We start from the raw sequence: 20,835 nt of genomic DNA, 5'->3' as shown, positions 1-20,835 counted from the left end.
AATGAAAGCTAGCATTTTATTTAATGCTAGGAGTCCTCTGAACTTTTGGAACAAGTTCTATGTGAAAAAAAAAAAACAAGAAAAAGGTAAAATCAAATACAACATATGTTTTATTTAGGCCTAAACAACGTTAGTCTTCTTTTATTAAAAACTAATAGCCAGATTCAGAAAGACTGGCATAACTTTGAAAAAAAAAAAGTTATTTCCTATTTACTATGCACTACTAGATATCCACCAATGTAGTATTTGTACCCATCATCCTTCAGCCCCAATTATACCCTATGAACAGGTTGCAATGGCATTTTATTGATTGCCTCTAGCTGTTCCCTTAATCTGAAGATCACCGGTTGGTAATGAACGGCAGCTTGTCCTACCAGCCAGGATAATAGGACTGGCAAGGTAAGCTCACAACAGATGGGGAGGGACAGCTTGTGTCATTCCACTTCAATCAGCGGTCTGTGTGTGTGCGTGTGTGCGTGTGTGCGTGTGTGCGTAAAACATGTTTATAATCAATCTACAGTTTTCTCAATGTAATCTTGTTAAATAAAAATGTGAAATCGTTTTGAAAATAATCTCATCGATATGCACTAATGCTATAAAAGCATTGTTTATGGAGGCAACCATATTGGCTCATCGCACACAGGCCTTGCTCTTGGTTTGCAGTGTACACGATTGTTGCCTTTCATCCCTTCACTGCTAACGGTCAGCCAACCTAAAACAATGCTCTCCCTGTGTAGAGGATACCTTTTCCAACAAGTAAAAATGTAAAAGAAGGCAGGTGGAAGGTTTGCACCCTCTGCCAAGTTTAAGGCTCGATTCACACCTATGCATGTTGCTTTTGAGCGTTTTTGCGGTGCTTGCTGCATTTGACGTGCGTTTTTACCGTGATTTGCGTGTTTTTTTTTGCCAGTAATTAAAAAAAAAAATTACATTTCCTTTAACAACTAGCTATAAACAGGTTAAAAAAAAAAAAACGCAAATCGCGGCAAAATCGCGGTACTTTTGGATGCAGGTCCATTGAATTCTATTGCATGCAAAACGCTGCTTTTTGCAGGAAAAAAAGTCCCTGACCCTTTCCAAAAACGCAGAGGCACAAAACAGCATTGATGTGAACATGTTCCATAGGAAACCATGTTAAAAAATTTCCCTGCATTTCTGCAAAATGCATCAACAAAAGCATTAGTGTGAATGGAGCCTTATTGGCCTCTCTCTGGTATCTACTATGAGCAGGCACCAAAGGGTCTGAAAACAAATAAATATATATATATATTTGGGGGTTCCAAGTAATTTTCTAGCAAAAAATATTGATTAAAACTTAAGATTTTGACTTTAAGTGGTTAAACTTCCTGCATTTACACACAGAAGTTTGCTCTAAGAAGGAAGTTAGTTACAATGTTTCATGTTGTTACAAACTTGGCAGACTGCACTTTATATATATACACACACACACACACACACACACACACACACACACTCCCTTTGATCTAAGAAGGAAGTGTAAGTTACAATGTTTCCTGTTAAAAACTTGGCAGACTGGATATTTTCTTCTATTGACAGTGAGCAGATAAAGTCTCTCCACTTTTTACTTGTTATAAAAGATTTGGGAAAACTGCATTGGAGATCATCAGGGGGGTTGAATCGAGATTGAACGATTAATTGCGCAGCTCTAGTACATACCAGATGCAGTTGTTGGGGGGGGGGGGGGGGGGGGGTCTCCTCCTGAACAAATGCAGGCCCCTCATTCCCTTCCCCGATGCCATTTGGAGGACGGGCTAAACATCACAATAACGCTAGCAGCCCCTCCAGACCATTCAAACTTTGCATGTGCGGTCAGTCTCCTTCTCTAACTGAACTTGTATTTAACTGCTAGCCGACCAGCCGCCGCAGTTTTACAGCGGCAGGTTGGCTCCCCTGCGCGAGAGCCTGTAGCTATACGTCGGCTCTCGCACAGGCATACTCCCGTGCACGTGCCTGGCGCGATCGCCGCCGGGCACACGCGATCGCTCGTTACAGAGCGAGGACCGGGAGCTGTGTGTGTAAACACACAGCTCCCGGTCCTGTCAGGGAGAGAAATGCCTGACCGTCTGTTCATACAATGTATGAACAGCGATCAGTCATTTCCCCTAGCGAGTCCCACCCCCCCCCCCTACAGTTATAAAACACACCAATGGAACATACTTAACCCCTTTCCCGCCCCTAGTGTTAACCCCTTCACTGCCAGTGGCATTTTTATAGCACTGATTGTTATAAAAATACCAATGGTCCCAAAAATGTGTCAAAAGTGTCCGCCATAAAGTCGCAGTACCGAAAAAAAAAAAAACGCTGATCACCGCCATAACTAGTAAAAAAAAGTTTTTTTATAAAAATGCCATAAAAATAGCCCCTATTTTGTAAACGCTGTAACTTTTGCGCAAACCAATCAATAAACGCTTATTGTGATTTTTTTTTTTTTTTTACGAAAAATATGTAGATTAATGCGTATCGGCCTAAACTGAGGAAAAAAATGTTTTATATATTTTTGGGGGATATTTATTATAGCGAAAAGTAAAAAATATAAATTTTTTTTAAATTGTCGCTCTATTTTTGTTTATAGCGCAAAAAACTAAAAACCGCAGATGTGATCAAATACCACCAAAAGAAAGCTCTATTTGTGGGGAAAAAAGGATGCCAATTTTGTTTGGGAGCCACGCCGCACGACCGCGCAATTGTCAGTTAAAGCGACGCAGTGCCGAATCGCAAAAAGTGCTCTGGTCTTTGACCAGCAATATGGTCCGGGGGTTAAGTGGTTAATTGTTTTATTATTTATATACTGTATGTACTGTTCATTGAACTCGGTTCAGAGATTATTTCTGATTGGTTGTAGTAGCCGACTGCTCTGTACACTCTCCTGTTACTTCCAGAACAAACTGGTGCCGGAAATGTGGGATTCATTGCTAGCTGGGTATGCGAAGGGAAGCAATGTCCAGGTTTGTAACTTCTCAAGGGATTAGATATCCTTTGTGGTGCGTTTTCCATTCATTTCAATAGGGAGGTGCATTTTTTTTACCGCACCAAACATTAAAAGAAAAAAAAAAAAAATTGCAGTTGACCCGCAACTGACCGGTGTGAAGAATGTCAGGTTTGTATTGTGCACCTATGCACTTCACACTTTTTTCCTTTAGATTTACCAAAACCATATAATATAGGAGGTCAAACCTTAAAGTGGATGTTCACCCGATTCATGAAATTTGAGCTGGGCACATATATCTGCAGTGTTTTGTTATCTCTCATCAAAGAGCCAAGTCCCATAGCTCTCTCCTGACCCGTTCCTCTGTTATCAGCCTGATAACTCCTGACAAATTCTCAGACAAATCAGATAAAAGCAGCCTGACATTTCTGTCTGGGGAGGTTGCTATAAATAGATTAGCAGGCAGCTGGTCCTGTTACAAAACACCTCTGAGAGTTTCTGCCTATGATGAGAGGGGGTGTGTGCCTTTCCTCCAATCAGAAATGTTAGCTATCTTGGCTGTATGCCCAGACATCACACTCGGTGTTAAACGGGAAGAGAAAAATTCCTAACATGATCTGAACTTTCTAAACAGTAAATACATGTAAAGACAGCAGATATACATGTAAAACTTATGTGGAGAGATTTGGTCCATCCCTGCGTATCATCTGAGGCCGTTCACTTCACTGGGTGAATGGAGGTTTTAAATCCGCTTTTCAGGCGTTTTAGCTAAAAAAAAATAGCACCTGTAGAGAGCTTTCACACTGGAGCGGTGCGCTTGCAGGACGGGAACAAAAAATCCTGCAAGCAGCATCTTTGGGGTGGTGCTCCTCCACCACCCCTGCCATTGAAATCACTGGGCAGCGTGCTTTTAACCCTGTTCTTGGTTGCTGGCGGGGGTTAAAAGAATCCCACTAGCAGCACTTTACTGCCAACGCGCCCTTGTACTACATGGTTTTGGTAAATCTAAAGGAAAACAACAAAAGTAAGATGTATATAGCTGGATTCAGGATGGCGGGATGCATAGTTTTCGGCGGCGTAGCGTATGGCATTTACACTACGCCGCCATAAGTTTGCAAGGCAAGTACTGTATTCACAAAGTACTTGCCTGCAAAGTTACGGCGGCGTATCGTAAATGCGGCGGGCGTAAGCGCGCCTAATTCAAAATAGGCTGAGGGGGCGTGTTTTATGTTAATTTGGGTTGACCTGACGTGATTGAAGTTTTTTTGGAACGGCGCATGCGCCGTCCATGTACATATCCCAGTGTGCATTCCGGCTAAGTATGCCGCACGGTCCTATTGGTTTTGACGTGGATGTAAATCCCTATTTACGGACGACTTACGCAAACGACGTAAAATTTTCAAATTTCGACGCGGGAACTACGGCCATACTTAACATTACTATTCCAGCTATTTGATGGAGTAACTTTAGGCCTGATAATGTGTTAAGTAAACGGCGTATCTGTTCTGCGTCGGCCGGGCGTACGTTCGTAAATAGGCGTATCTAGTGATTTACATATTCTACGCCGACCGCAATGGAAGCGCCACCTAGCGGTCAGCCTAAAAAATTACACTTTAGGATACGACGGTGTAAGACACTTACGCCGCTCGTATCTGAGCCTAATTTAAGCGTATCTGGTTACCAGAATACGCTTAAATTTGCGTTCTACTGATTCTACTGATATATATACAGAATATACAATTCTACTGATACGCCAGCCTAAGTCTTTCTGAATCTAGCTAATAGTGTGTATCCAGCTTTAGAGGCATAAAAAAAATAAAAAAAAAATGCCCCAAAACTGCATTTGGAGAGGAGCTTATGAGTATAATCTATGTGCATAAATGTGCCTAAACGCACACATAAGCATGTAAATGTATTCCAGTGGCTAGATTAAATGAATATTCTGACCAGTAGAATGAGTTTATGTCCATATGCTTCTAAGAACCATATGCCTGTAAGCATACAATGAACTTTTTTTTACGCTTAATTATAGTAGATAGGAGTATTTTAACCACTTAAGGACCGCCTCCTGCACATAAACGTTGGCAGAATGGCACGGCTGGGCACAAGCACGTACAGGTACGTCCTCTTTGAGTGCCCAGCCCGGTCCGAAGCTCCGTGACCCGATCGCCGCTGAAGTCCCGCAATCAGTCCCCGGAGCTGAAGAACGGGGAGAGCTGTGTGTAAACACAGCTTCCCCGTTCTTCACTGTGGCCCCGTCATTGATCGTGTGTTCCCTAATATAGGGAACCACAATCAATGACGTCACACCTACAGCCACACCCCCCTACAGTTAGAAACACAGGAGGTCAAACTTAACCCTTTCCGCGCCCCCTTGTGGTTAACTCCCAAACTGCAATTGTCATTTTCACAGTAAACAATGCATTTTTGGTCCTAAAAATTTGTCAAAATTGTCCACCATAATGTCGCAGTCACGAAAAAAAAAAATCACTGATCGCCGCCATTAGTAGTAAAAAAAAAAAAAAAAAAATTATATATATATATATATATATATATATATATATATATATATATATATATATATATATATATATATATATATATATATATATATATATATATATATATATATATATATATATATATATATATATATATTAATAATAAAAATGCAATGAAACTATCCCCTATTTTGTAAAAGCTATAAATTTTGCGCAAACCAATCGATAAACGCTTATTGCGATTTTTTTTTACCAAAAATGGGTAGAAGGATACGTATCGGCCTATACTGAAAAAAAAAAAAATGTATGTGTTTTTGGGGGATATTTATTATAGCAAAAAGTTAAAAATTATTGCATTTTTTTTCAAAATTGTCACTCGATTTTTGTTTATAGCGAAAAAAAAAAAAAAACACGCAGAGGTGATCAAATACCACCAAAAGAAAGCTCTATTTGTGGGAAAAAAAGGACGCCAATTTTGTTTGTGAGCCACGTCGCACGACAGCGCAATTGTCAGTTAAAGTGATGCAGTGCCGAATCGCAAAAACTGGGCAGGTCCTTTACCTGCCTAAAGGTCCGGGTCTTAAGTGGTTAATATGCTCGCGTGCATGAAGTCCAAGAGCTCATTCAGACAGGCGATGCGACTCGTTTTCTGTGCCGAGACGCTTTTTGCTGCATCTGCCTCCGAGCTGCGCACAGGCCACTCATTAACGTGGATGCAGTTGCATGTCAAAATCTGATATGTGGGCAGGAGCAGGTGCAAAGATCCAAAGACAGCGTCTGAGATCAGATCCAGGCACTGCTCCCTCCCACGTGCCAAATTTTGACCTGTGACTGTGTCCGTGCAGCCGCTGTGTCTTCATACACTTCTATAGGCTACTTGCAAGCAGAACCGAGGGGGGCGCAGATGCAGCAGCCAGCGGCTCAGGTCTCAGCATCCCTCTGAGCTCCAATACACTTTTCTTATTCAATTTCCTTTAGATTTACCTTCAACTGTGTAGTAGAGGGGCCTGCCTGATTGCATACAAATTGAAAGTGTTTAGATTTGACCTTCTATTATATGGTTTTGGTAAATCTAAAGGACATTTATAGAAGAAAATTGTATGACGTATGGCCAGCCTTAGATTACATACTTGATATTGTTTTTTTGTCACATTAACAAAATATAAATAGATTTCTCTCCATAGCAGAACATACACTATATTACCAAAAGTATTGGGACGCCTGCCTTTACACAGGAACTTAAATGGCATCCCAGTCTTAGTTCGTAGGGTTCAATATTGAGTTGGCCCATCCTTGTCTATGTGTGTGTCTATGGGAATGTTTGACCATTCTTCCAGAAGCACATTTGTGAGGTCAGGCACTCATGTGGATGAGAAGGCCTGGCTCACAGTCTCTGCTCCCAAAGGTGTTCGATCAGGTTGAAGTCAGGACTCTGCAGGCCAGTCAAGTTCCTCCACCCCAAACTCACTTATCCATGTCTTTAACGGGCCACCCCCAAACTGTTCCCACAAAGTTGGAAGCATGAAATTGTCCAAAAGGTCTTGGTATTCTGATGCCTTAAAGCGGAGGTCCACCCACATTTTTATTTATTTTTTTAAAAGCCAGCAGCTACAAATACAGCAGCTGCTGACACTTGCCTGTCCAGCACGCTCTCGATGTCAACAGCCAAGGAATCGCTCGTTGCTTATCTATTGGCTGCCCCCCGCTGCCATCCTCGGTGAGGGAATCAAGAAGTAAAGCGTTGCAGCTTCACTGCCCGGTTCCCTACTGTGCATGTGAGAGTAGCGCGGCGCGCCCTCACTGGTCCCTGCTCTCTCCTGAGACCAGTGCGTTTCCCAGGAGACAGCGGGGATGGGAAGTGGCGTGACTCCCATGGGAGTCTATATCTGCACTCCCCTCCCCCCATGAAAGGTGCCAAATGTGACACCGGAGGGGGGGGGGGGGCTCTGAAAAGCAGAAGTTCCATTTTTGGGTGGAACTCCGCTTTAAGTGAGTTCCCTTCACTGGAACTAAGAGGCCAAGCCCAACCCTTAAAAAAATAACCCCACACCATAATCCCCCCTCCACCAAATGATTTGGACCAGTACACAAAGCTAGGTCAATAAAGACATGGATGAGCGAGTTTGGGGTGGAGGAACTTGGCTGGCCTGCATAGAGTCCTGACCTCAACCCGATAGAACACATGTGGGATGAATTAGAATGAAGACTGCGAGCTAGGCCTTCTCATCCACATCAGAAAAATATAAATTGCGCTACCTCAACCACCCTTCTTGAAACACACGCAGACGTATGCAAGTGGGTAATCTCTAGTGATATATGTGAAAGGCTGGCTGCTATATCAAAAAATGACCTATGATGGCCACTAGGGTGCAACATGCAGCCACCTCAAAATCCCTCAGAAATCATAGTGATTTCAAAGAAAAAAACAAAAAACAAAAACAAAATTACACTTAGATCAAAAACCATCAGCTAAATATGAATTATGGCTTTGAATAAGCTAATAAACAGTCTGCAATGTTGACAGTAGAGAGTCCATAAACAGCAGATAAGATGTCAAACACCTGTGCATCTGTGCCACATTATAGATTGGTTGTAAACGTGTCCAAAAGAAAAGAGTAACATGTCCTCCACCAGACTTATAGATTGTCTTCTTACCGAATTCCCACGATCCCTTATGACAGGGGATCAAAAAGAGCATATAGTAGGTCCCAATCTCGCAGTTTCAGATATGCAGTCCTGATGGATCTCGTTTCCCAAGAAATTTCAGCAGTGTCAATGCCCACCATGTAAGAAACAGTGACAGCTCCACATTAAATGTGTAGAAATGTATTTAAAAAAGTTAAAATTGCACTTACAGTTATGCAGTTTAAAATTCGCCTTGAATTTAAAATGTGCCGGCCGGTACACAAAACTCTCAGGCACCTGTCCACTGGGGGAACGATAGGAATCTCTTGGGTGACGACAGCGCGCCGCTCGCCCTACGTCCGTTTCGTAAGATATTACTTCTTCCAGGGGCACTTCTGGAAGAATGGTCAAACATCCCCATAGACACACTCCTAAAACTTGTGGAAAGCCTTCCCAGAAGAGTTGAAGCTGTTATAGCTGCAAAGGGTGGGCCAACTCAACCCTACAGATGAAGACTGGAATGCTATTAAAGTTCATGTGTCCCAATAGTTTTGGTAATATAGTGTATTTACTATTTGTTAACTTTACAACCCACGCGTTGCGTATACCACACGGCTACATTTACACAGGCGAGTGAAGTTGGCACGTGTGCACACTGTTCTTCTTCCAGACGGTGTACAGCAGAGGTGAGAACGCTGTGACTACAAGGAGCATGTTTTAACCAGCTGTGGAGGAGAGTTGGTGAATGTGAGGAGACCTGGCCAGTGCAGACTTGAACGATCGCTAACAAAGAAGAAGGTAAAGCTCTCCAGCAGAGGCGGCTCCTGGGCTGGCAATGTGTAAACACACACAGAGAAGAGCACACCATGTGCCTGCACAGACGCAGGCATGTTCCAGCATGGCTCTGCAGAAGGCGACAAACGGCCGCCTCATCCGGCAAAATGTCCTCTGCAGGCTGTTCCCACACAATATTATCAACATAAAACAGGACAACCGGGGGGGGGGGGGGGGTCACCCTGCTAAAAAATTCTGGGGACCTCCTAGGTGTCCTCACACTAGACCATTGTACTGGATATATTTTTCAATATAAGTGCATGCATACTATGTAATGTATAACTGCGAGGCCTCGTTCACACAGGCGCATACGAGCACATGCCTGTCTAAGGTCCACGTTTGCCTGCAGGTGTTCGTGTATCCCAGTGCAGGCATTCCCATTCATGTCAATTGGGATACAGAAGCTTTATGGACACAGCCGCTGCTATACAGGTGCGAAAACCCAAAAACGCAGATAGTGTGCGTTCAGGGACATGAACGCTTACGATTGTCAAGTTGGGAGCAGCTTCTGCATCCCAACTGACATGAAATCTAGGTTCACAATGAATGCAGCTTTGAAATCGTGCAACTTCACTTGAAATCGCACAATTTCAAAGCTGAAAGTCAGTGCAGGTGCGACTTGGCTGACATCTGTGCCACTTGATGCACATATGTCTATGCAATTTGCACCTTACATCTCCAAATGTAGTGCAGAAACCACTTTTTCAAATCGGTGCGGCACTGCAAAGTTTGCGCCACACCGTTTTGAACAGTTCCATTGCCGATAATAGGGTGCAACTTGTCATGCGATTTGACCTGTCGCACTGGTGTGAACGGGGCTGCCTGCACAAAGATACCTGAACACCTGTACATTCCTATGCGGGCAAACATGGCCCTTGTACAGGTGTATTCCTAAGTAAACAAGCCCTAAAACGTCCAGGTATTTATTAAGGCTGTAGTCACACCTTGGCGTTTTGAACTGCAGGCAGATTTTCCACAGTTCTGCCCGCAATTTCAAGACGCCCAGGTGTGAATGACAAAATCGCAGAACGCACATTTGAGATGCCATTTATTTGAATGCCACTTAAAATCGTGGTGCGGCTTTGCCACAATAAATCGCGCTGCAATCGCGGCAAACCGCATCACGTGAAGCTTGTTGCCCAAAAAAGTTCAGGAGATTCTTTTGGGTGGCATGTTTCACACGATGCAGTTTGACACGATTTTTCGCAGAACCAAGATTTTAGGCGTCATTCAAATTAATGCCATCTCAAAATGTGCGTTCTGCAATTTTTCATTCACACCTGAGCATTTTGAAATCCCCCCCCCCCCCCCGATTCAAATCACTGAGGTGTGAATGCAGCCTAACTCCCTCACAGTGCTCCCCCCAACAATGCAGTTATCTGCTTTTCTCCCCAAAAAGATGGTGCCATCTTTGTTAAAGCATCATCTAGAGCAGGCGTCTCAAACTGGCGGCCCTCCAGCTGTTGCAAAACTACAAGTCCAATGAGGCATTGCAAGATTGACAGTTACCAGCATGACTCCCACAGGCAGAGGTATGATGGGACTTGTAGTTTTACAACAGCTGGAGGGCCACCAGTTTGAGACCCTTGATCTAGAGTCACCATTTACTTCCTGGACCGAGACGCTATCTCAGAGATGACACAATCATGGAAATTGTGAGGTCTGTGCAATGTTTGTACACATATGTCAGACATAGATCGGCCCGCTGCTGCAGCCTCTCATCTTGTGACTGGCTACAAAGTTAAAATGTTGCTGCTGTCTGATCACTTGGGGAGAGGAGACTGAGAAAATGCTTCCTCCCAACTGCAGCAGACTGCTGATGACATCATCTAAGCCTAGACAAAGTCACTGCACTGGAGCTTAATGCGGTAGTAAAGCCTGCTTTGTTATTTTTATGTTTATAAGCTTACCTGTCGGTAAAATGAATATCTCCTAAACGGTTTTGGAGACATTCACCATGGATGCAGCTGGTGAGGTCACTGGCGCATGCATTTTGAAGGTCCAGCATACCGTGCTGGACCTTCAGTAGCTTCATGCTGGAACGGAGATCTCCAGCCAATCACATCGCCGAAACCTGTGAACCCGTTAGAAAGACGTCAGCCCTCCCAGCGGTGACAGCATGCCGCTGAAGGGCTTCGTTCTAAGGCAAGTATCTCATAATGTATGCGATGCATACTAGCACATGAACTGCCCACAGTTTCTATAGTATATGAAAGGCCCGTTGTTTTGCCAGCCGCCTGTCCCTCCCATAAAAATAAAAATACCTCAGCTTTGCACCTTTTGCTATGGAGGGTCCACCCAAAGGACCGTTTTTTTTGAGGATTTTTTAGAATACATATACAGTGGTGGTATATAGTAACACGTCTAATGTATTCATGCAGACTTGTAGGCCAAGGGCCATGTTTACCTCAGGTGTTCCATGCAGGCAGTCTCATTCACGTCAACTGGGACACAGCCGCTGCTCCCAATTTGACACCACTGTGGGTGAAAGGCCCCAAAACTTAGGCCCCTTTCACACTGGGGCGTTTTTCGGGCGGTATTCAGACTTTCAGGCGAAGCCTTATCTGCAATCCCAATGTGAAAGCCTGAGTCCTTTCAGAGCCTTTTCACACTGCCAGCCCCCGAAAAGCACCGCTAAGACGTAGGGCTGCAACGAACGTTTTTTTTCATAATCGATTAGTTGGCCGATTATTGTTTCGATTAATCGGATAATAGCCTTGTTGGGCAGATTAAAAAACACAAATTGCCGCAAAAACACATTACATGCTTTTCTGCAGCTTCTCCATTGAAGTATATTGAACCAAAAACAAAACCAAAATGGCACCGTTTTGCATTTAAAAAGTCCTTGCCCTTTCCAAATACGCAGCAGCTGAAAAAAAATCACGGATGTGAACGTGTCCCATAGGAAAACATGTAAATGAACTGTAGTGGGTTTCTGCAAAAAGCACCAAAACACAGAGGTGTGACCCCGGCCTGAGATGTTTAGTAACATAATGGGGGTTAAAACAAAAATAAGTACAAAAAGAGCAAATAATTGCTACTGTAAGGGGTTCATTTTTTACTGTGGGATATTTAAAGTAATATTTACAGTAGCGATTTGCTTTTTTGTACTATAAAAGGGACAATTTTTTTTTTTTTTAACACCATTATGTTACTGGCCGATTAATCGATTATGAAAAATGTAATCGATTAATTTCATAATCGATTAGTTGTCGATTAATCAATTAGTTGTTTCGGCCCTGGCTAATACCCCAACGTTTTAGGGCGTTTTTGCAGTGCCTCTGTGTGAAAGGGCAAGGCGTTTTTCAGCGCTTTCAATTCATTTCAATGGAGAGGGGCGTTTTTGGAGTGTTTTTTTCAGCGCCCAAAAGCTGCTGCTTGCAGGACTCAGTGTGAAAGGGTCCATTGAGATGCATGGAGACCGTTTCATGAGCGTTTTAATAGCGCCATTTTTAACGCTAAAAAGCTGTAAAAACTCTTCAGTGTGAATGGGGTCTTAGACAGTGTGCGTTTGGGTGCTGTGCACCAACATAAGCATCGTATAGAGAGAGGCCGTGTCTGTGCAGCAGCTGCATCCCAGTTGACATGATTGGGACTGCCTGCACGGAACACCTGAGGTAAACACGGCCTACACATAGGTGTACACTGTAGAACGCAGGTATGAAGGAGACCTTATTGAACGGTCAAGTAAACAAGAATGGAGTTTTTTTGGGCATGATATGCAGCAGCAAATGCAAGGTGTGTGTAATAGGCCAACCAGGCCCAATGCTCACTGCACCTATATTACAGGCGTTTAACAGGGTTTTTTCTTTTAGGTCTTTAATAGAGTATGTCATTTACAATAAAATGACATACACAAATCAGCATCGTAAAAAGAGTGCAATTAACAAACTGACAGGAAAACCATCCAGGTTATTTTTTCCCACCGCTAAATGCCCCTCTGTGTTATTCTATGTGTCCATACATACACAGGCGTTTAGAAATCTGAATACACCAAGACCCCTTCCACACCAAGCTGCAGCAGTGCTAAAGCACCGCTCATTTTAGCGGCACTTTCGCTCCCCAAAGATGCTGCTTGCAGGACTTTTCCCAACGTCCAACAAGCGCAACGCCCCAGTGTGAAAAGACACACAAATGAATGGGAGGCGGTTTTTGGGTGCCAGAGGCTTAGAGGCGCTTTTTTCCACGCTAAAACACCTGAAAACCACCTCAGGGTCTTAGGCCAGGTTCATATATGTGCGAACTGGATGTGGGTTTCACCGCATTCAATCTGCGTGACCGGCTCCTCAATGGAGCCGATTCACACAGATCTAGGGCGGCCGCGGAGAGGACTGCAAAAGGGTCCTGTGCATGTTTGGATCCGGTTCAGGTGCAAATTCAGGCAAAAATTCGGACCTGAATCGCACCTGAACCGATATCATTTATCATTTATAAATATATTGAAAAGTAAGGGTCCCAGCACTGAACCTTGGGGTACACCACTGATAACATTGGACCATTCAGAGTAAGAATCATTAACCACGACTCTCTGAATTCTGGCTTTCAGCCAGTTTTCTATCCATTTACAAACTGATATATCCAATCCTGTAGACCTTACCTTACACATGAGCTGTGTGTGCGGAACTGTATCGAACGCTTTTGCAAAATCCAAATATATCACGTCCACAGCCACGCCTCTGTCCAGGGTTTTACTTACCTCTTCATAAAAGGAAATCAGGTTTGTCTGACAACTTCTGTCTTTCATGAATAACAGACATGCACTGGACCCCAGACACTAACCCGCAATCGCACATATGTGAACCCGGCCTAAAACTGTATTGAGCAGAGGCACACTTGGGCAGAAAAATTGACCGATGTGCCTAAATGTGTGCAAACACTCTTAAGCGCTAGGTGCGTTTGAACGTTCATTTATATGAATGGCCAGAATAAAATGATTATACTGGCCAATAAAATAAATGAACGTCCAAACGCTTGACACACCTGAACGCGTCTAAACGTGCAACAAGTTTAAAAAACACTGCCTCAGGTGCATTTTAATGCTGCTTTTCTCCTGTCGGGATCAAGGCATTCAGAAGGGCCTAGTATGCATGAGACCTTAGGCTATATTTCTGCTTGCAGTTGTTTGAGGTGCGTTTATGTTTCTTCCTCTTAAAGGGGTTGTAAAGGTACATGTTTTCTCACCTTAATGCATTTTATGCATTAAGGTGAAAAAAGATCAAAGGATTAGCGGCCCCTTAGCCCCCGTTTACTTACCTGACCCCTCAAAAGTCCTGCGCTGGCTTCTCGGCGCATTCATTGGTTGATTGATAGCAGCACAGCCATTGGCTCCCGCTGCTGTCAATCAAAGAAATGACACAGCCAGCCGCGGGCGGGGCTAAGTGATACAGTCGGCGGCTATAGCCACCAGCTGTATCATGAGAGCACGCCCGCAAGCTAACCCCCTTGGTAGAGAGCTTCCCACGAAGGGGTTAGCTGATGCGGGGGAGGAGCCAAAACAGCCGCCGAGGGACCCCAGAAGACCAGGATCGGGGCCACTCTGTGCAAAACAAGCTGCACAGTGGAGGCAAGTATGACACGTTTGTGGAAAAGGTACAGGGGTGTACGCAAGTGACTAAAATAACCTCCCTAGGGCATTCAGTAGGCAGTACCACCGGCTGAACACAGCCGGTGGTACTGGCAGGTACAGTACGGTACAGGCAGGGAGGAGGTGACATACCGTTATTAAATGTCCTCTAAAAAGCGATCCACCAAAGATTACTCTTCAGAGGACGAAGCTTGTGTTCTGATCTACAAGTAACTCTTCCAAGAGGGCCACAAATTTGGTAGGACTGCGAAATGCCGCCAGCTGAGAACATCCCAGAAACTTTGAAGCGGTGCAGAACCTTCCGACGCATTTGCCAACACAGTGTAAAAACCCAACTGTGCTTTGGCTGTACACACATCATGTCACGTACAGCCCTCTGCCAGCAAGCTGGCAAAATCATTGACAGGCTGAAACACGGTTTGGATGGAGGTACTTCCAAGCTGTACAGAGAGTCATGTCCCTAGAAAGTCCATAGGGCCCTGTATGGGAGTACCGCTCAGATAAATGTGGATTTCAGCCTGTCATTGATTTCTACAGGCTGATGGCAGAGGGCTGTACACACCACCCGGGCCTCCCACATTAAGGCCCCTTTCACATTGAGGCGTTTTGCATGCGGTACAGCGCAAAAATAGCGCTGCTATACCGCATGAAAAAAACTGCCCTGTAGTGTTCAATGTGAAAGCCCGAAGGCTTTCACACTGAAGCGGTGCGCTAGCAGGAGCGCTCCAAAAGTCCTGCTAGCCGCATCTTTACCGCGGTATATCAATGGAAAAGCGCGGTAAGACCGCGGGCGGTATTAACCCTTTTTCGGCTGCTAGCGGGGGTTAAAACCTCACCGCTAGCGCCCGAATAACGCGGTAAATACGACGGTATAGCCGCGCTCCAAATAGCGCGGCTATACCGTCACCGCGGCTCCACGCCTCAATGTGAAAGAGGTCTAAATGTTATCTTATGTGTACACAGGTTCGTTCACTGTCGTTTTTAGGCAGTTGCGTTTTTTAGGCGAGTTCAGATGCCAAACGCAGTAATCCATGTTTAGTCGTGTTTCATTTATAGGCGTTTTCCGTTTTTAGCCATTAAAATTTTTTTATATATATATATATATAACATTTTAAACACGGCAAAATGCCACTAAAAGCGTCATGTAAGCGCGGCAAAACTGACGTTTTAAACGTGGGTTACCATCTGTCAAGTTAAAGGGGTTGTAAAGGTAAAATTGTTTCCCCCTAAATTGCTTCCTTTACCTCAGTGCAGTCCTCCTTCACTAACCTCATCCTTCCATTTTGCTTTTAAATGTCCTTATTTCTTCTGAGAAATCCTCACTTCCTGTTCTTCTGTCTGTAACTCCACACAGTAATGCGAGGCTTTCTCCCTGGTGTGGAGAAAGCCTCTTGAGGGGGGAGGGGGTGAGCAGGAGTGTCAGGACGCCCACTAACACACAGCTCCTTTATCTGCAAAGTAGAGAGTGTCCTGACACTCCTGCTTGTCCCCTCAAGAGGCTTTCTCCACACCAGGGAGAAAGCCTCGCATTACTGTGTGGAGTTACAGACAGAAGAACAGGAAGTGAGGATTTCTCAGAAGAAATAAGGACATTTAAAAACAAAATGGAAGGATAAGGTAAGTGAAGGAGGACTGCACTGAGGTAAAGGAAGCTATTTAGGGAAAACATTTTTTTACCTTTACAACCCCTTTAAATCGTTCAGGAGAGGTTGTAAAAATATCCTGTGTACATGAAGCCTTAGAAGCCGATTGGCAAACATGCACAGTTGCACCAGATTTTGCACTCTCGTTTAGTAAGTAAAGCCCATTGTACAATCAGACTGCAAGACACACACACACACACACACACACACACACACTACAATCTGCATGAAGAACCTACTTTAAAGTGTTACTAAACCCACAACAGTAAAATCAGTCTGTATATGGGGTAAAGCATGTTTGTTATACTTACTGTGGAACCTAAGGGGTTAATCCTATCCATTGTGTGGCTGTTTGATCCTGTCTTCTCTGAGCCTCCCCTTCTTTAACTGTCCCCAATCCATCTGCTGATAGTGCAGAGCCTTTGGGGGCACCCTGCACATGCTCAGGTTGATGTGTATTGCTAGTTTTTTTTTTTTTTGGGGGGGGGGGGGATACATGTGATCAACACAGGGCCAATCAGCACTGTCCAGACAGAGAGTCAGGTATCCTGCAGCTTCAAAGGACAGAATGAAAACTCCTCCTACAAGCTTTAACAAGACACCGATAGTCACATGACTGCTATATACGTATGATTTCAAAGTCGCATGTCGGTGCAACTTCATTCACAGGTGTCTATCCAAAGCGCACCTGAAACCGCCAAAAGCAGGAACTACTTTTTTTCAAATCGATTTGTCACCGGTACCGATTTGAATAGTGTGATTGCCGACAATAGGGTGCGACTTGTCATGCGATTTGACCTGTCAAAACGTCGCTCCAGTGTGAATGGGGGCTTAAAGCCGAGACATTTCCAAGGCGAGGGGTGATCAGTGACCGTGCCACTTTGCATTCGCAATGAAAGCAACAGGTAGGTGTGCAATAAAGGTTGGCATGTGCGTGATGGCACAAGATCTACCGACAACAAGGAGAGATCTGCTGAAGTGGACAGAAATCTGTTCTGCTAGATCTCTGGTTGGGCACATACATCAAATGTTCCCCATCACGTCACAGATTATACTACTCAATGTAGAAACACAGAACTTTTTCTGCAGGTTTTGAGTGGAGAGGGGTTAGAACACCTGTCAGGTTTTTATTGCTGTTGTCATTAGGGAGATTCACCCAATCTACTTGTCACCGAGAAAATCCCAAATGTTGGGGTTGTCACCAGAACAGGAATAGAACAGAAAACTTCCAATGGGGACACTGGTTCTGGTGACAACCCAGGATTCCGTCACTATGGAAGCATTTCCTCTCACTTCCTGTTTTAGCTATGGGACAGGAAGTGAAGGAAAATCTCCCCAATGGGGCATAGATGGCAAAAAAAAAAAAAAAAAATTGGCAGTGGTCATAATAACCCTTTCTGCATCCAAAATAAAAAATAAGTTTTGCCTTCAGTTCTAAGCAGACCAAAGCAAGAGACGCCATTCACTTGCAATTCATTCCTTTTCTTACAGGTGTCAGTAAGTTTGTTCAGAGTTCTAAATCCCGGTATTCTGGCCACAGATGTGACAACTTCCAGGGCATGACAACCACTTTCCAAGGAGCAGGAATGGAACATGCTCTTTGAACACACAGCCTCATCACAGAGTATTAGGAAACAAAATGAACACATCCAGAAACAGACAATTCACCACAAGAGATCACATTGTTGTGTTTGTTTCAATTTCATTCTTGTCGTCAATCAAAAACCTCTCATCTCCATTTATGGGGATTGGATTCCAGCTGGATGGAGAGAGCGTGAAGTGTCTGCAAAGGTGTGTGTGTGTCATTCTGATTGGTGTCATCTCCCTACAAAACTCACCACTAATGGCGACCGTTTTCTACACATTGCAAACAATGAAGCAATAAAGTGGAGCTAAACACAAAAACAGAACCGTCAGGTATTACACCCGTCATTACATGTGCTGACAGCATTCACCTGATCACCAATCCTCAGCCAATCATCCACATTGTACTGCAGACAGGTCAGTGTATCTATGGAGTCATGTCACTGGGGACCCCATTATAGAGCAAGGTCTCCGGGGACCCCCATTATAGAGCAAGGCCTCCGGGGACCCCATTATAGAGCAAGGTCTCCGGGGACCCCCATTATAGAGCAAGGTCTCCGGGGACCCCCATTATAGAGCAAGGTCTCCGGGGACCTCCATTATAGAGCAAGGCCTCCGGGGACCCCCATTATAGAGCAAGGTCTCCGGGGACCCCCATTATAGAGCAAGGTCTCCGGGGACCCCCATTATAGAGCAAGGTCTCCGGGGACCCCCATTATAGAGCAAGGCCTCCGGGGACCCCCATTATAGAGCAAGGTCTCCGGGGACCTCCATTATAGAGCAAGGTCTCCGGGGACCCCCATTATAGAGCAAGGTCTCCGGGGACCCCCATTATAGAGCAAGGTCTCCGGGGACCCCCATTATAGAGCAAGGCCTCCGGGGACCCCCATTATAGAGCAAGGTCTCCGGGGACCCCCATTATAGAGCAAGGTCTCCGGGGACCTCCATTATAGAGCAAGGCCTCCGGGGACCCCCATTATAGAGCAAGGCCTCCGGGGACCCCCATTATAGAGCAAGGCCTCCGGGGACCCCCATTATAGAGCAAGGTCTCCGGGGACCCCCATTATAGAGCAAGGTCTCCGGGGACCCCCATTATAGAGCAAGGTCTCCGGGGACCCCCATTATAGAGCAAGGCCTCCGGGGACCCCCATTATAGAGCAAGGTCTCCGGGGACCCCCATTATAGAGCAAGGCCTCCGGGGACCCCCATTATAGAGCAAGGCCTCCGGGGACCCCCATTATAGAGCAAGGCCTCCGGGGACCCCCATTATAGTGCAAGGCCTCCGGGGACCCCCATTATAGAGCAAGGCCTCCGGGGACCCCCATTATAGAGCAAGGTCTCCGGGGACCCCCATCAATGTCTCAAGGGACCCCCCCATCATAGAGCGATGTCTCAAGGAACCCCCCCCCCCCCCATTACAGAGCGAGGTCTCCGGGGGGCCCCCCCATTACAGAGCGAGGTCTCCGGGGGGCCCCCCCATTACAGAGCGAGGTCTCCGGGGGGCCACCCCATTACAGAGCGAGGTCTCCGGGGGGTCCCGCCATTACAGAGCGAGGTCTCCGGGGGGCCCCCCATTACAGAGCGAAGTCTCAAGGGGCCCCAAATATAGAGTGATGTCTCTGGGGACCCCAAATATAGAGCGATGTCTCTGGCGATAGAGTGATGTCACTGGGGACCCCGTTACGGAAGATGGCATTATAAAGGATGTCACTGGCATCCCCATACGGAGTGATGTCTATGGGGACCCCCTCCAGAGGATATCACCACCACCCCCCCCCCCAATATAGAGTGCTGTCACTGGGACCCCCATATGAAGTAATGCCACTGGGGACCCCTTCTAGTGGAATGTTACCCCTGGGCCCCCCCAATATAGAGTGCTGTCACTGGGGACCCCCTACTAGTGCATAGTTACCCCCGGGGACCCCCAATATAGAGTAATGTCACTGGGGACCCCCTTCTAGTGGATAACCCTAGGGCCCTCCCCAATATGTCACAGGAGACCCCCATAGGGAGCGATGTCACAGGGGACCCCCCCATAGGGAGCGATGTCACAGGGGACCCCCCATAGGGAGCGATGTCACAGGGCACCCCCCATAGGGAGCGATGTCACAGGGCACCCCCATAGGGAGCGATGTCACAGGGCACCCCCATAGGGAGCGATGTCACAGGGGACCCCCATATGTAGTGATGTCACAGGGGACCCCCATAAGGTGCGATGTCACTGGGGACCCCCATAGGGAGCGATGTCACAGGGGACCCCCCATAGGGAGCGATGTCACAGGGACCCCCATATGTAGTGATGTCACAGGGGCCCCCATATGTAGTGTAGTGATGTCAATGAGGACCCCCATAAGGTGTGATGTCATTTGGGACCCCCTTCTAGTGGATTCCCCGGTAACCCCAATATACAGTGGGGGCCCCCATTATGAAGGATGACACTGGGCCCCCTCCGCTCACCTGCATGGGTCTCCGGCTCTCTCGGCTCCCCAGCAGCGCTCAGCCCGGCACATCCAGTAATAATCGGGACGATGAGAGATCGGTAATCCTTCTCCACACACAGCGATCAGCCGTCACTCCCGGCCCCCCGCTCCCATCACACAGCGCACCCCCCGCTCCTCGGAGCTCCGATCATCCCGGGCTGGGAAGTTTGTCTGGACAGAAGGAGGAGGAGGAGGGAGCCGAACCTGGGCTGGTGAACCAAGGGAGGAGCCGGGGGAGGGGCCGGAGAAGGAGGCGGGACCTGAACCTGTCCTGTTGAGACGGGAAAAGAGCTAGGGGAGGGGCCGGAGAAGGAGGCGGGAGCTGAACCTGTGCTGGTAAGCCAGGGGAGGAGCCGAGAGAGGGGGTGTGGGCTCCGCTGAGTACATAGAGATGGATGGTCCCCTCTCCTGACATCACATCGCTGGAATCCCCGGAATGTGCGGCCACTGGGGATGCTACTTCGCCTTTATTAATCAAAGGAAGGAGGGAGGGGGGAGAGAGCAGAGCACATGGGACCTGCTGCATGAGAAGGCAGCACTGACTGCACTCCCACCTCACCACAGGAGCTTGCAATCTATCCATTGATGATTAGGAGGGGGGTGGGGCCCATTTAGATCTGTGTCTGTCCATACAGGT

The 20,835-nt window shown here is 46.1% G+C and overlaps 1 protein-coding gene across 1 annotated transcript in view; it reads right to left on the bottom strand.

Moving 5' to 3' along the window:
* PTPN14 (protein tyrosine phosphatase non-receptor type 14) overlaps nucleotides 1-20,390 on the bottom strand; it is a 151,469-nt gene extending 131,079 nt beyond the window's left edge. Inside the window, exon 1 of the mRNA XM_040351453.1 lies at nucleotides 20,176-20,390. The gene's annotated coding sequence lies outside the window, so the exon portion shown is untranslated. The remainder of the gene's footprint in view (nucleotides 1-20,175) is intronic.
* Between the last annotated feature and the right edge of the window lie 445 nt (nucleotides 20,391-20,835).

This window comes from Rana temporaria, chromosome 4, assembly GCF_905171775.1.
Source record: "Rana temporaria chromosome 4, aRanTem1.1, whole genome shotgun sequence".
Classification (NCBI taxonomy): Eukaryota; Metazoa; Chordata; class Amphibia; order Anura; family Ranidae; genus Rana; species Rana temporaria.
The sequence above is the reverse complement of the archived record's forward strand: the minus strand, read 5'-3'. Positions and strand labels throughout refer to the sequence as shown.